At 38.3% G+C, this 12,936-nt stretch overlaps 1 protein-coding gene across 9 annotated transcripts in view; it reads left to right on the plus strand.

Moving 5' to 3' along the window:
* Positions 1-12,936, plus strand: part of LOC129731044 (semaphorin-1A) — a 446,018-nt gene that overhangs the window by 315,662 nt on the left and 117,420 nt on the right. The window lies entirely within an intron of this gene.

Below are 12,936 nucleotides of genomic sequence, written 5' to 3' on the forward strand. Positions count from 1 at the left end.
TGGGGAAATTCTGACATTTTTTTTATACTTATTGAAGGGCATCCCAGTAAACGGTCGGTGTCTACTCATGTCGTGCTCGTGCGTGATTGGTTCATTGATCGCAAAAGTTCGCGGAAGAAACTTTTCATCAATTTTCGCTGCTGGGCAATGAAATAATAATAATAACTGACAAATCACCGAAGTATCTATCATTTTATCTATCCGCCGACATATAACCTATTGAAATCTATCGTGTGGTTATACTGTTACCGTTTGAAATGGTGATTATGATGTTCTGAATCTGCTGACCAGGTTAACTGGTCAAAAAATTCACTGCAGCGACTATGTCGGCAGTGTCACCGATTGCTTCAATCGAATTCTACTGAATCGCATCCCTCAAACGGTTCCGCGCAGCAGACCTCCAAAAAACCTGTAACTGTCTTCGTTCATATCTAAATGATAGATTCCTATGCGTAAAAGTTGGCCCAAAGAAATCAGCTCTTTTTTCGCCATGTTCTGGTGTGCCCCACGGAACCTACTTTAGGCCTGTGTTGTTCACACTCTTTTCGAACGACGTAGTTATTCTTCTGCAAAATGGTGGTATCATCTACGCCGTTAATTTGAAAATATATTTATATTTTTTTTTTTTCTTTTTATTCTCGCTTATTTTCCGTCGGTCTATTTCCGCCACTGTTGTGGCCAATTACCGACGCCCAGTGAGGCGACTCCACACCCAAGTCCCTAACTCACGACCCGTTTATTAACGGACCGGCGCCAACGGCTTTACTTCCTCATGCGATGGAAGGCGTGATCCCAGAGATTTTTCGCCTCAGAAAATCTCCCGGTGTCGACTAGGATTGAATCTAGACCATTTGGGTTGGTTGTGAGTGGATCACGCCACCCCACAACCATCGACACCTATGTCGGCGGTGGGATTCGAACCCAGGCGTCGAGCGTGGTTGGCGGAGACGTTACCAACCACACTAGGCCCCCGCTCAATATATTTATATATAATCTTTTAATATCGTTTTGGCTGTTTTACAGAAAGTCATCTTAAATTTTAAAATGGTGTCTGGATTTGGTCTCTGGTCTCCGGGCATCATCTCGATTCCGGAATGAATATTTTTTGCTGTTTCCCATAACCGGAAGCTGCCACTTCGGTTTTTAAACTGGCAGTAGGGTCTGATTTATGGCCTACATACCATCTCGAATACGGAAATATCCATTACGGGTGGCATTTGGTGATTTCCGGAAACCGGAAGTCAACTTCTCGGATGTCAAAATGGCGTATTAGGTTGATTCTAGATTTCTCAGTATCATTTCGATTTCAGAAATACACATATTGGGTGGTGTTCGGTCATTTTGGATTGTTTTCTGGAACCGGAGGTTGACATCTTTGATTTCAAAATGGTCCGGCTATCATTTTGGTTGTGGTATTTGGTCATTTTCGGAAACCGGAAGTCGGCATCCTGTATTTCAAAATAGCATCTAGATTCGATTCTCGATCTCTGGGCATGGTTCTGAATTTCGTTTTGATGCTCTGGATTTTTGGCTATTTTCCAGGAACCGGAAGTTGCAACTTCGGATTTCAAAATGGGGATCGGAGACATTTTTCTTATGTGCATCATCTCGAGTCACCATTTCGGATTTCAAAATAGAGTCGATTTTAGGTTTCTGAGTATTGTATCGATCCAGAGTTATTTTCGGTCATTTCATGCTGTTTTTGAAAACCAGAAATCGCTATCTTGAATTTCAAAATGGTATGTGGAGTCAGTTTTCCAGTCTCAAGGCACCATTCTGGAGGCGACTCTAATTTCGATTTCAGATAGTCCTAATTGGGTGGTATTCGATAATTGTAGGCTGCTTTCCGGAAACCGGAAGTCGTCATCCCGGATTTTAAAATTTTGTCTGGAGTCGATTTTCGGCCTCTGGGTATAATTTTGGCTCCGAAAATAACCACAATGGGTAGCATTCGATCATTTTCTAAAACCGGAAGTCACCATCTTGGAATACAAAATAGCGTCTGGATTTGATTTCTGGTCCCTGGGTTTCTGGTTCTGGTTTAAGAAATGGGTTTCTGGTTCTGGTTTAAGAAATGTCCATATTTGACGGTAATAGTAAAAATGCACTTTTTTCGCGATAAAGCAAAAACTAAAATTTTTTTTCCATGTTTTTTTTCTTCTTCTATCATTTATTCCACACGGCACAGATATAAATTGATGTTTTAAGGTGCCAATTACATCTGGTGTCTTACTTTCTAAAGTATATTAATAAGTAAAAGCATTTTTTTATCCTCGCTGCCGACTACGAGCTGTTTTATCATGATAACAGAATAATTATCAAGTGTTATATCTATTTATATAAAAGAAAAGTTTTGTATGTATGTTCTTGCATAACTCTTGAATACCTGAACCGATTTCCACCTTACTTGGCATACGAGCTCCTTTCACAAAGAAGGTGGTCATAGACTTATTTGAAAGGAAGAGAGACAACCTCTGGGCATCAAATGGTGAGTTGACAACCTGGAAGGAGAGTCAAACATAGCTTAGGCCCTCACAAGCTCCTATCTCACACCTCCACGAGCCATATGATTACACTAGACCGCCGGTTGAAACTTGGATACAACTAGTTGGTGTTGCCTGGGCAATGTTGTCATCCGACAATTGCTAAGTGAGAAGGTGCGACGCGATCATTGCCGCGTAAACCATATTCCGGCGGTAGAGGAAATGCTTCGCCAATCCGAGCGCCTGTTCACCTAGATGGTGCGGCTCAAAACAGCGTCTGATCTTCATGTTAGGAGCGGCTGATCAACGTCCTGGTGGCAGCGTGGGACTCTAAACAGATCTGACACGATGGTCCCCCGGCGATACAGGGGGTTGGGGAAGGCCCAACGAGCCGCCCCGAAAAACAACATGTTACAAACAACGTAAGAGATAATACGGATCGGAACAATTGGCATGGACCTGGGCAACGAAATAAGGACTACGATTGGGAACTTGGGACATGGAACTGCAAATCGCTCTGCTTTCCAGGATGCGACAGGATAATCTACGACCAGCTACATCCACGCAACTTCGAAGTCGTAGCGCTGCAGGAACTTTGTTGGACAGGACAGAAGATATGGAAAAGCGGGCACCGGGCGACTACTTTCTACCAGAGTTGTGGCACCACCAGCGAGCTGGGAACCGGCTTCATAGTACTGGGCAAGATGCGCCAACGCGTGATGGAGCGGCAGCCGATCAACGCAAGGATGTGCAAGTTGAGGATAAAGGGCCGGTTCTTCAACTACAGCATCATCAACGTGCACTGCCCACATGAAGGAAGACTCGACGACGGAAAGGAAGCGTTCTACGCGCAGCTGGAGCAGGTCTACGATAGCTGCCCGAGACGGGACGTGAAAATCGTCATTGGGGACAGGACATGAATGCTGAGGTAGGACGGGAGGCAATGTACAGACCGGTAATCGGACCAGATAGCTTGCATACCGTGTCTAATGATAACGGCCACCGGTGCGTAAACTTTGCAGCCTCCCGTCGTATGGTAGTCCGAAGAACCTTCTTCCCCCGCAAAGGTATCCACAAATCCACCTGGAGATCACCCGACCACCCGAGATCTCCGACATCATCAACATTCGTACCTAGCGCAGTGCGAATATAGATTTGGACCACTACCTAGTAGCTGTATGCATGCGCTCAAAACTATCGACGGTGTATAACACCCGCCGAAGTCGAACGCCGCGACCAAACAGTGAGCAACTGCGGGACGCCGAGGCTGCACAGGAATACGCGCAGCAGCTGGAGGCAGAGCTACCCACGAAAGAGCAGCTTGGCGCAGCTACCCTTGAAGATGGCTGGAGAAGCATCCGATCCGCTGTAGCGCTACTAGGTACAAGGGCCCCGAATCCTAGAAATGACTGGTTTGACGGCGAATGCAAACGGTTAGTCGAGGAGAAAAATGCAGCACGGGCGAGAATGCTGCAACACCGTACGAGAGCGAACGTGGAACGTTATCGACAGGCACGGAACAGCCAAACCCCGGTCCTCCGAAGGAAGAAGCGCCAGCTAGAGGACCGGTACCGCGTAACGGTGGAAGAGCAGTACCAAGCTAACGACACTTGAAAGTTCTACGAGAGGTTTGGGAGGAAGAACGAGTACCGGAGGAGTGGATGGAGGGTATTGTGTGCCCCATCTATAAAAAGGGCGGCAAGCTGGAGTGCTGCAACTATCGGGCAATCACTCTGCTGAACGCCGCCTACAAGGTACTCTCCTAAATCATCAGATATTCGCGGTTCGGCAGGTTATGCTGAAATGTCGCGAATATAACGTGCCCACACATCATTTGTTCATCGATTTTAAATTGGCGTACGACACAATCGATCGGGACTAGCTATGGCAAATTATGCACGACTACGGATTTCCGGATAAACTGACGCGGTTCGTCTAAGCGACGATGGATCGAGTGATGTGTGTAGTTCGAGTATCGGGGGCACTCTCGAGCCCCTTCGAAACCCGAAGAGGCCTTAGGCAAGGTGATGGTCCCTCGTGCCTACTGTTTACCATTGCCCTGGAAGTGCTAACAGTCCTACCTCGAGTTCAAGTTGGTGGTGATGAAATCGGATGAGACGGAGAGGTGCACAGCGGGCAAGGTGGATCGATCAGGTGGAAGACGACCTGCGGACCTTACGCAGATTGCAGAGCTGGCGAACTGCGGCCATGGATCGAGTGGAATGGAGACGACTCTTACGTACAGTAATGGCCGCACCACGGCTTGGGATTGTTTGGTAAGTAAGGGACAACCTCTGAAAAAAGAGGTCGAAAATCATTATTTTTTTGTTCATAATGAGAGTTTTTTTAATCAATACGATGACTTTCGGGCCCTTAATCAAGTCTGGAGGGCAGAAATTGATTTTCAGAGCCCGAAACATGATATCTGATGCCATTTGAAAATAAAAGATGAAGACTTCCGGTTTCTGAGAAGTGGTATATAACTGTGGAGAGCATAACATAAATCCCCCAAATAGTGGTATTTCCGGGACCAGGATTACGCTTAGATACCGGAAATCGGTACCCGACGACATTTTGAAATTCAAGATGGTGATTTCCGGTTTCTGGAAATCTGAGAAAATGGATTATTCACTGTCATATGCATATTTTCGGAACCAAGATGACGTTCAACAAAATATCAATGTTCGACGCTGGTTTGAGCTAAAAAATGGTGATTTCCGGTTTCATTCAGGCTGTATATTGATATTCCCGGAGCTGACAAAAGCGAGCAAATTCTTCTACTTCCTCAGTAACTTGTAGGCCACCATAACAACAAGAGCTAATAGAGCAAAATCATTTCAAATCGCCTGGAAATACGCGAAAATTTTATCGACCATTTTTGATTTGAATGAAACTTTGCACACGTATTTGGCTTAGCAAACTGAGCATTTTTCACAGGTGGAGAGATTTTTTACACCCACGAGTTACATTCTAAAAGGGCGTATGCCTTTTGGCACAGGTTTTATTCGAAGCATTGTAGCCCAGAAACCGTTGGTTGTATAGAAAAACTGTCTGAGAATGAGTTGTAGGGAATTAAAAATGCACCATAAAAAATATGCACTGTACAAAAAATTTTTTTTTGACCAAAAAAAAATTAAAAATAAACATTAAATTTCAATTAAAAAAAACTGTTTTATTTTTTTTTTTCAAAGAAACTTGACGTTAATACGCAACTTTTAAAAAAAAGTCCAGGATGAAGAAATGAAAAATAATTTTTTTATGTTAGATTAATTTTTTTAAGAAAATTCTAATTCAAACATTTTCAAAATATTTGTGTTCTGATGATTTTAAAAGATGCAGAAAGTTATTTTGAATCAAAAAGCTCTTGGTAGTAAACATTCTAAAGGCATTGGTTTTCGAGTTATTTCTAATTTAAGCTCGAAAAATTATAATAATTTAGGAAAATACACGTTTTTCTTAATTTGTCCATGGTTCTCCAGCAAAAACCATACGTTTATTGGAATGCTTGATCAAAAATATACAATTCATTCTTTAACAACAAAACGATTGGGCGAACGGTTCTCAAGAAAAGAGTTAAATGTTATAAGTGATATAAATATAAATAAGAATCAAATATTTATTTTCGAGTTTTATTATCTTAGGAACATGTTTTTTTATGACATAGATACTTTACAGAACTAGTTTCACCTTATATTTTATATACATCATAAGTAAATGATTCGTCATCTTTTGAAAACAGCTTCGCTTGTATCTTATTTTCTGAAATCGGAATAAAAGAATAATACTTTTGTGTGGCAGCTATTATTATAGATTTTTTGAAAATATTGCTCCATTCTGTTACTCCTTGTTCATGTTCTTCATATGATACCCAACTAAATGACATTTTTGATGAATTTTTTTTATTTTGCTGATTAGACCAATCATACAATTCTTTTGCGCTTGTAATGGGATGTTCATGTTCTTTAGCTAAACTTGCATTTCCTGCCATTCGTTTTAATATGCAACCAATTGCATCGCATGGGCCTTCACCATGAGAAGTCGCAAAAAAATGCCACTCTGCATCGACGTTATATTTTGTTGCAAATTTTTTTCTATTTTTATATTGTGAGGCAGCTCCATCAGACATTAATATCGCTTTCTTCAACTCTATTGTTGTTTTCAAAAAACTCATTAATTTGGCAATGAACACCTGAACCACAACAGCATCATGATGGAGTACTTCCGATATTATGATGAAGCTGATATTCTTAAGTGTTCCAGATTCTGAATAGTAAACAACGAAGGTGAGAATGGTGGCTTGACTATCATTCCAATAACTACACGAATCACAAATTGATGAAGACATATTAAAATGAGCTTGACTGTTCAATATTTTTAATTTTACAATAACGTTTTCGTTTAATTTGCGTAAGCTTGATGAGCACCGATGATCAGGAAAGGGTTTACAGCATTTGGGCTTGGTGTATTCTATTTTCACTTTATTCATCTTCACAAAATGCAAACTGTTACTAACACATCTGGAGTAGTGCAATCGTATTTATATACGAAAACAGATATTATAAGTAACCCAGTAGTTATTGGTTGCGTACTTTACAAACAGTTATTATTAGTAAACAAGTAGGTAGTGTTGCACGACAAACATATTTTTTTATAAAACATTCGGCAAGGGGGAACGTGTAGGTAAGCTAAGGTTTAGCGCTTGAGTTGTTTATCCAATCGTTTTGCTGTCAAAGAATGAATTGTATATTTTTGTTCAAGCATTCCAATGAATGTATGGTTTTTGCTGGTGAACCATGGACAAATTAAGAAAAACGTGTATTTTCCGAAATATTAATAATTTTTCAAGCTTAAATTTAAAATAACTCGAAAACCGATGCCTTTAATATGTTTACTAGCAAGAGCTTTTTTAATTCAAAATGACTTTCTGCATCTTTTAAAATCATCAGAATACAAATATTTGGAAAATTGCTTGAATTAGAATTTTTATAAAAAAATTAATCTACCATAAAAAAAATATTTTTCATTTCTCCATCCTGGACTTTTTTTTAAATTGAAATTTAATGTTTATTTTCAATTTTTTTTGGTCAAAAAAATTTTTTTTGTACAGTGTATATTTTTTTTATGGTGCCTTTTTAATTCCCTACAACTCATTCTCAGACAGTTTTTCTATACAACCAACGGTTTCTGGGTTACAATGCTTCGAATAAAACCTGTGCCAAAAGGCATACGCCCTTTTAGAATGTAACTCATGGGTGTGAAAAATCCCTCCACCTGTGAAAAATGCTCAGTTTGCTAAGCCAAATACGTGTGCAAAGTTTCATTCAAATCAAAAATGGTCGATATTCGACTATCGGTCATTTCGCGTGATTTGTCTCAATATTGAATCCCAAACAAAATCGGGTACTCAGCTATAGTATTTTTATAAATGTTATTGATTGAGTTTTCAGAAAAACGTGTGGTTATATGCTTTTATGGATGGAAAAAAGGAGATAAAGCATAACACATAGAAGAAAATGAGAACAAAATCATAGTTTTCAACTTTGCTGGTCGGTATCTTTACACTCCCAGGAGCTCCCTGGCTTAGTAATAGTTTATTTTCAAGCTTTTGGTATCTGCTAACAAGTTTTGAAGAGTTTTCTGCGATAACTTGCGACCAAGCGATTTGAAACGTATCAAAAATTGTTGGTCCCTCTAGGAAATACATAAAATCAAAAATATTGTCATTTTATTTTAATACTGGACACCCAAATAGGCAAATGGAAAAATACGAGTCTTTTTTTGACTGGATACCAATCTTCGCAATTTTTCGCAAAATTGAAACACATAAAAAAAAATATTTGTCTTAGAATCGCTGTACACATATACAATTTAGGGTGGTAATGACTGTATGGCAAAAAAATCAACATCGAATTTCAAAAACCATGTACATTTTGTTCATTGACCCAAAAATGATCACAACTTTGAGCGCTTTGAGGCACCCCTAAATCATGTCCGATTGAGCTGAAATTTTGCACAGATTATTTGGTCGGCGTGCGACCAGACCGAACCAAGCGCCATTTTTTTAAAAATTGAGTTTTTTACACCAGTGGATGTTAAATTTGGTAATCTATCTTTCATGATAAAACGAAATCATTTGAACAGTTTATAATGGTATTATAACAAAATTTCTTTGCAGCAGTTTGCAGGAAACATACGGGGTGGTTAAACTTTGATCGCCGATTACTCGAAATAAAGTTTTTGGCGCTTGGTTCGGTCTGGTCGCACGCCGACCATTTATTGGGCCAATAAACAAAATGTACATGGTTTTCAAAATTTGACATGACCCTTTTCGCGGCCACCCAAATATACATCTTCAACCATATCTCCGAGTCGCCTTGACCGATATTCACAAAACCAAACATACATGTTTCTTACATATTAGAGGTACTCAAAAACGTATTATTTCCGAACAAGTCCAACAAGGAACTAGACTAACGAAAAATAGGCGAATATTTAAAAAATATATATATCAGCTACTATAGATTCTACATAGGGTAGAGCGGGGCTAGTTGGTCATTTTTGGTCAAAATGTTATGTAACTTGTTGTGGGAAATATTATGGCAAAAACCCATTACATGGAAATGTTGTGTTAAGTCTATAGCATCTAGAAAAAAATATAAACTGTACAGAATAGTTCATGACTTTGCGGATATTCTATGTTTTTTGAGTGGATGTCAAATTGGCCAACTAGCCCCTCAGCTGGGGTAAGTTGGTCAGGGTGTTATTGGTGTATATTGCGGAAGGATAATTCAGTTTTCCTTCCTCACTGCATTTGAGGCAGCCTGTAGTGTCTCAGCGGAAGTCAAACCGCATCCGGTTTTTTGTTTATACGTTTGCTTTCCGAAATCCCAAACCACGAGAAAAGTAACTCATAATTGCACAAAAAAGTCGTGTTACTCTTTCATACCTGACGAGAAGTATATGTTGTAATCTCTCTAATAGTTTGGTTGGGAACTAAATCAAAGACAACAAGGATTAAATTGAGAACCGGAGCCAAAATCTGGATTCGCATTTGCAATCACAAACACAAAACTATAGCTACATTAGTTTTTTTGTTGTTGAAAGCTTGGTTTCGCCGAAATTTTCATCAGGTAGATGGCATTTGTCGATGCATTAGTGCACGTTATTGTTATTTTGGATCAATGACTCAGCATTTATAGTGTGCAATAAAATATTCATCAAGATGACGATGAAATGGAGATAACTTTTACCAAATAGTTTAGTGCTTCAAATAAATGCTGTTTTCGCTTGGATTTCACATGCTGTTTTCGCTTGGATTAAGTTTGCATCACGAAATGCACTGTTCCTGAAATTGCATTTACTTGGTTACTTGAGTTCATTTATGATGTGCGTACGACCAACCAGCCCCGCTAGTATGTGACCAATTAGCCCCTCTTGTATCAAATATGAAAATCCCTTGAAATATATGAAAAAAAAATTTCGGCGGAAGTTTGCTATACACAACCTAAAATTAACGAAAATGACTTTCATAATACGTTGAGCCATGTTCATTTCAATTTGGCTAGCTTTATTTAGACAAAAAATTTCAACTTGAAAACCGAGTAGAATTGATGGCCAATTTGGCACCAAACTATATTTATTATACGTCCTAATTAAAACTGTACTTCATTTTGTCATTTAGTTTCTCTGGTTATCTACTACGTACCACGATTTTTTAGATGCGTAGATTCGAAGATATTCTCATTGACCAACTTACCCCGTAAATAACTAGCCCCGCTCTACCCTACCGGATTTTACAATGATCGGATCAGCAGTTTTAAAATCTTTAAAAGTTAACATCGCTCACCCTCCTTTTTCATCATCCTTACAGTGACACTGAAACACACAAAAGTCTAAAATGACACAGTTATGTTGCAAAAATACTCCTGACACTAAAAATTCACAAATCAAATTTTCACGGTTATCTGGAAAAGATGATTCACTAATGAGTAAAAATTCGAAGAAATAGAGGGATAAGGAATGCTCATTCTATAAGAAGCACAACTTTGATTGATGATGCCATAAACGATGCCATTAGTAACGCGTTTGAAGAGTTCACATTAAAGACTGAGCTTGAAATCAAATCCTGTCCAAAAATTTTTTTCAAGTATGTTAAATCAAAGTTAAAATCTGAAAATTTTCCTTCAAAAATGCAACTGCATGACAAAATTGAAGAGAACCCGGCATACATCTCTGATCTATTTGCTGATTTTTTTTCAACAAAATTATACAACTTTCTCTGAATCTGATCGTGACTATACATTCTTCACCAACTTTCCTGAGTTTCCCAACTATTTCAATATTGAACATGTCAGCGCACGCGAAATTGAAGATACTTTAAAAGCTCTGGATGCGTCTAAAGGTCCGGGACCAGACGGAATTCCGCCAGCATTCATGTAACATTTAGCTAAAGAGCTAACTTCCCCACTGTTCTTGATTTTCAATATGTCGCTGGAATCCGGTTGCTTCCCGAAATTCTGGAAAAACTCATATCTAGTGCCTGTGTTCAAATCTGGTATAAAAAACCGACATTAGCAACTATCGAGGCATAGCCATTCTTTCCTGTATACCTAAGCTTTTTGAAGCAATAATAAACAAGAAGTTATTCCACCAAATAAAAAATAGAATTACCCCAACGCAACACGGTTTTTTCAAAGGGCGCTCAACAACAACTAACTTACTCGAGTTTATTAACTTCTCTTTGAACGCAATGGATAAAGGTAATTATGTTGAAACCTTATATACTGACTTCAGTAAAGCTTTCGATCGCATTGATATACCCCTGCTTCTCTTCAAGTTACGAAAAATTGGAATTCATCCACAATTACTCAAATGGATTGAATCGTATTTGACAGATCGTCAACAAACAGTCAAATTTAAAGGTAGAATATCGAAACCTATTCAGGTAACCTCAGGAGTTCCTCAAGGCTCTCACTTGGGCCCTCTACTATTTATATTATTTGTAAACGACATTTCCTTTATTCTAAAACATGTAAAAATTCTTATTTATGCCGACGATATTAAACTTTTCATTGAAATTAAAAACGCTGATGATGTAAATAATTTTCGTAACGAGATAAAATATTTTTACATTTGGTGTAAAAAAGCCTTCTTCAGCTAAACGTTAAAAAATGTAGTTCGATGGCTTTTGGCAGAAAAAGAAACATGCCAAGCAATATGATTTCCTTAGGAGATCAGGTAGTAGAGAAAAGTGAACGAGTTAGGGACCTAGGAGTCATACTCGACTCAAAATTAACATTCACTGATCACTACAATACAATTATTAATAAGGCTAGTAACATGCTCAGTTTTATAAAACGTTTCTGCTATAATTTCCTAAATCCATACACAACAAAAACACTTTATAATTCCTATGTCAGGTCACTTTTAGAATACTGTAGCATTGTATGGTCTCCGTTTTCTGCAACACATGTAAACAGAATAGAATCAGTGCAAAAACAATTCCTGTTATATGCACTTCGTAATCTACGATGGACGTCATTTCCCCTACCATCATATGACGAACGCTGCAGACTTATTGACATCCAATCATTAAAAGCCCGTCGTGAATTCGCAATGATGTCATTTGTTAACGATATCGTATCTCAACGTGTCGATTCACCCGAAATATTATCAAAACTCAATCTTTATGTACCTTCTAGAAATTTACGAACTCGGACTTTGTTTTCTTTAAATCATCAACGAAACAATTATGCTAAATACGGGCCAATTAATCAAATGATGTTAGTGTATAACCAACACTGTGAAGCAATTGACTTTTATATGTCGAGAACTAAATTGAAACAATATTTCAACTCAACGCGCAATTTAAATCGATAGAAAACATTCATTGTAATAATCCGTCAAGTGAAGAAATTATTATTCAAGTATGTATAAACTCTTTTTTTTTGCTCCCACTAGTATAAATAGCATATAGCATGTAAGTTAGTTTTTTAAACATATGTAGTCTACTTTTGTTTGACGAAATAAATAAATAAATAAATAAATAAGATTATCGATAAAACTTTAACGTTGAATTTAAATTTTATAAAGATTAAACGTATAGTTGAGTTTGTAGTTTTGGATTTGATGTCAAAACGGTTTAACTTAGCAAAATGGCACAAATTGATCAAGATACTAGATTTTCAATTATGTATTCCAAAGCATTGTTTCAAGCGATATTACAATACATGTGAAAAAGTCTAAATCTGCCAAATTATTTGGATGTTGAGAGCGCCGTACTCTTGCAGACTTACCAAGATTCAGAACCAGAAGAAATGCTGTCAATCCCAAAAGCGAGAAGAAATGTGTGCAGTATTTGCTTTCCGATAAATCTGACTCTGTAGGTATGGAAAATTTCTAAAAAAGATCAAAAAGAGCAACAATATCAGAAGCTACAGGAAATGATGGGCAA

The sequence above is a fragment of the Wyeomyia smithii genome, chromosome 3, assembly GCF_029784165.1.
Source record: "Wyeomyia smithii strain HCP4-BCI-WySm-NY-G18 chromosome 3, ASM2978416v1, whole genome shotgun sequence".
Lineage (NCBI taxonomy): Eukaryota > Metazoa > Arthropoda > Insecta > Diptera > Culicidae > Wyeomyia > Wyeomyia smithii.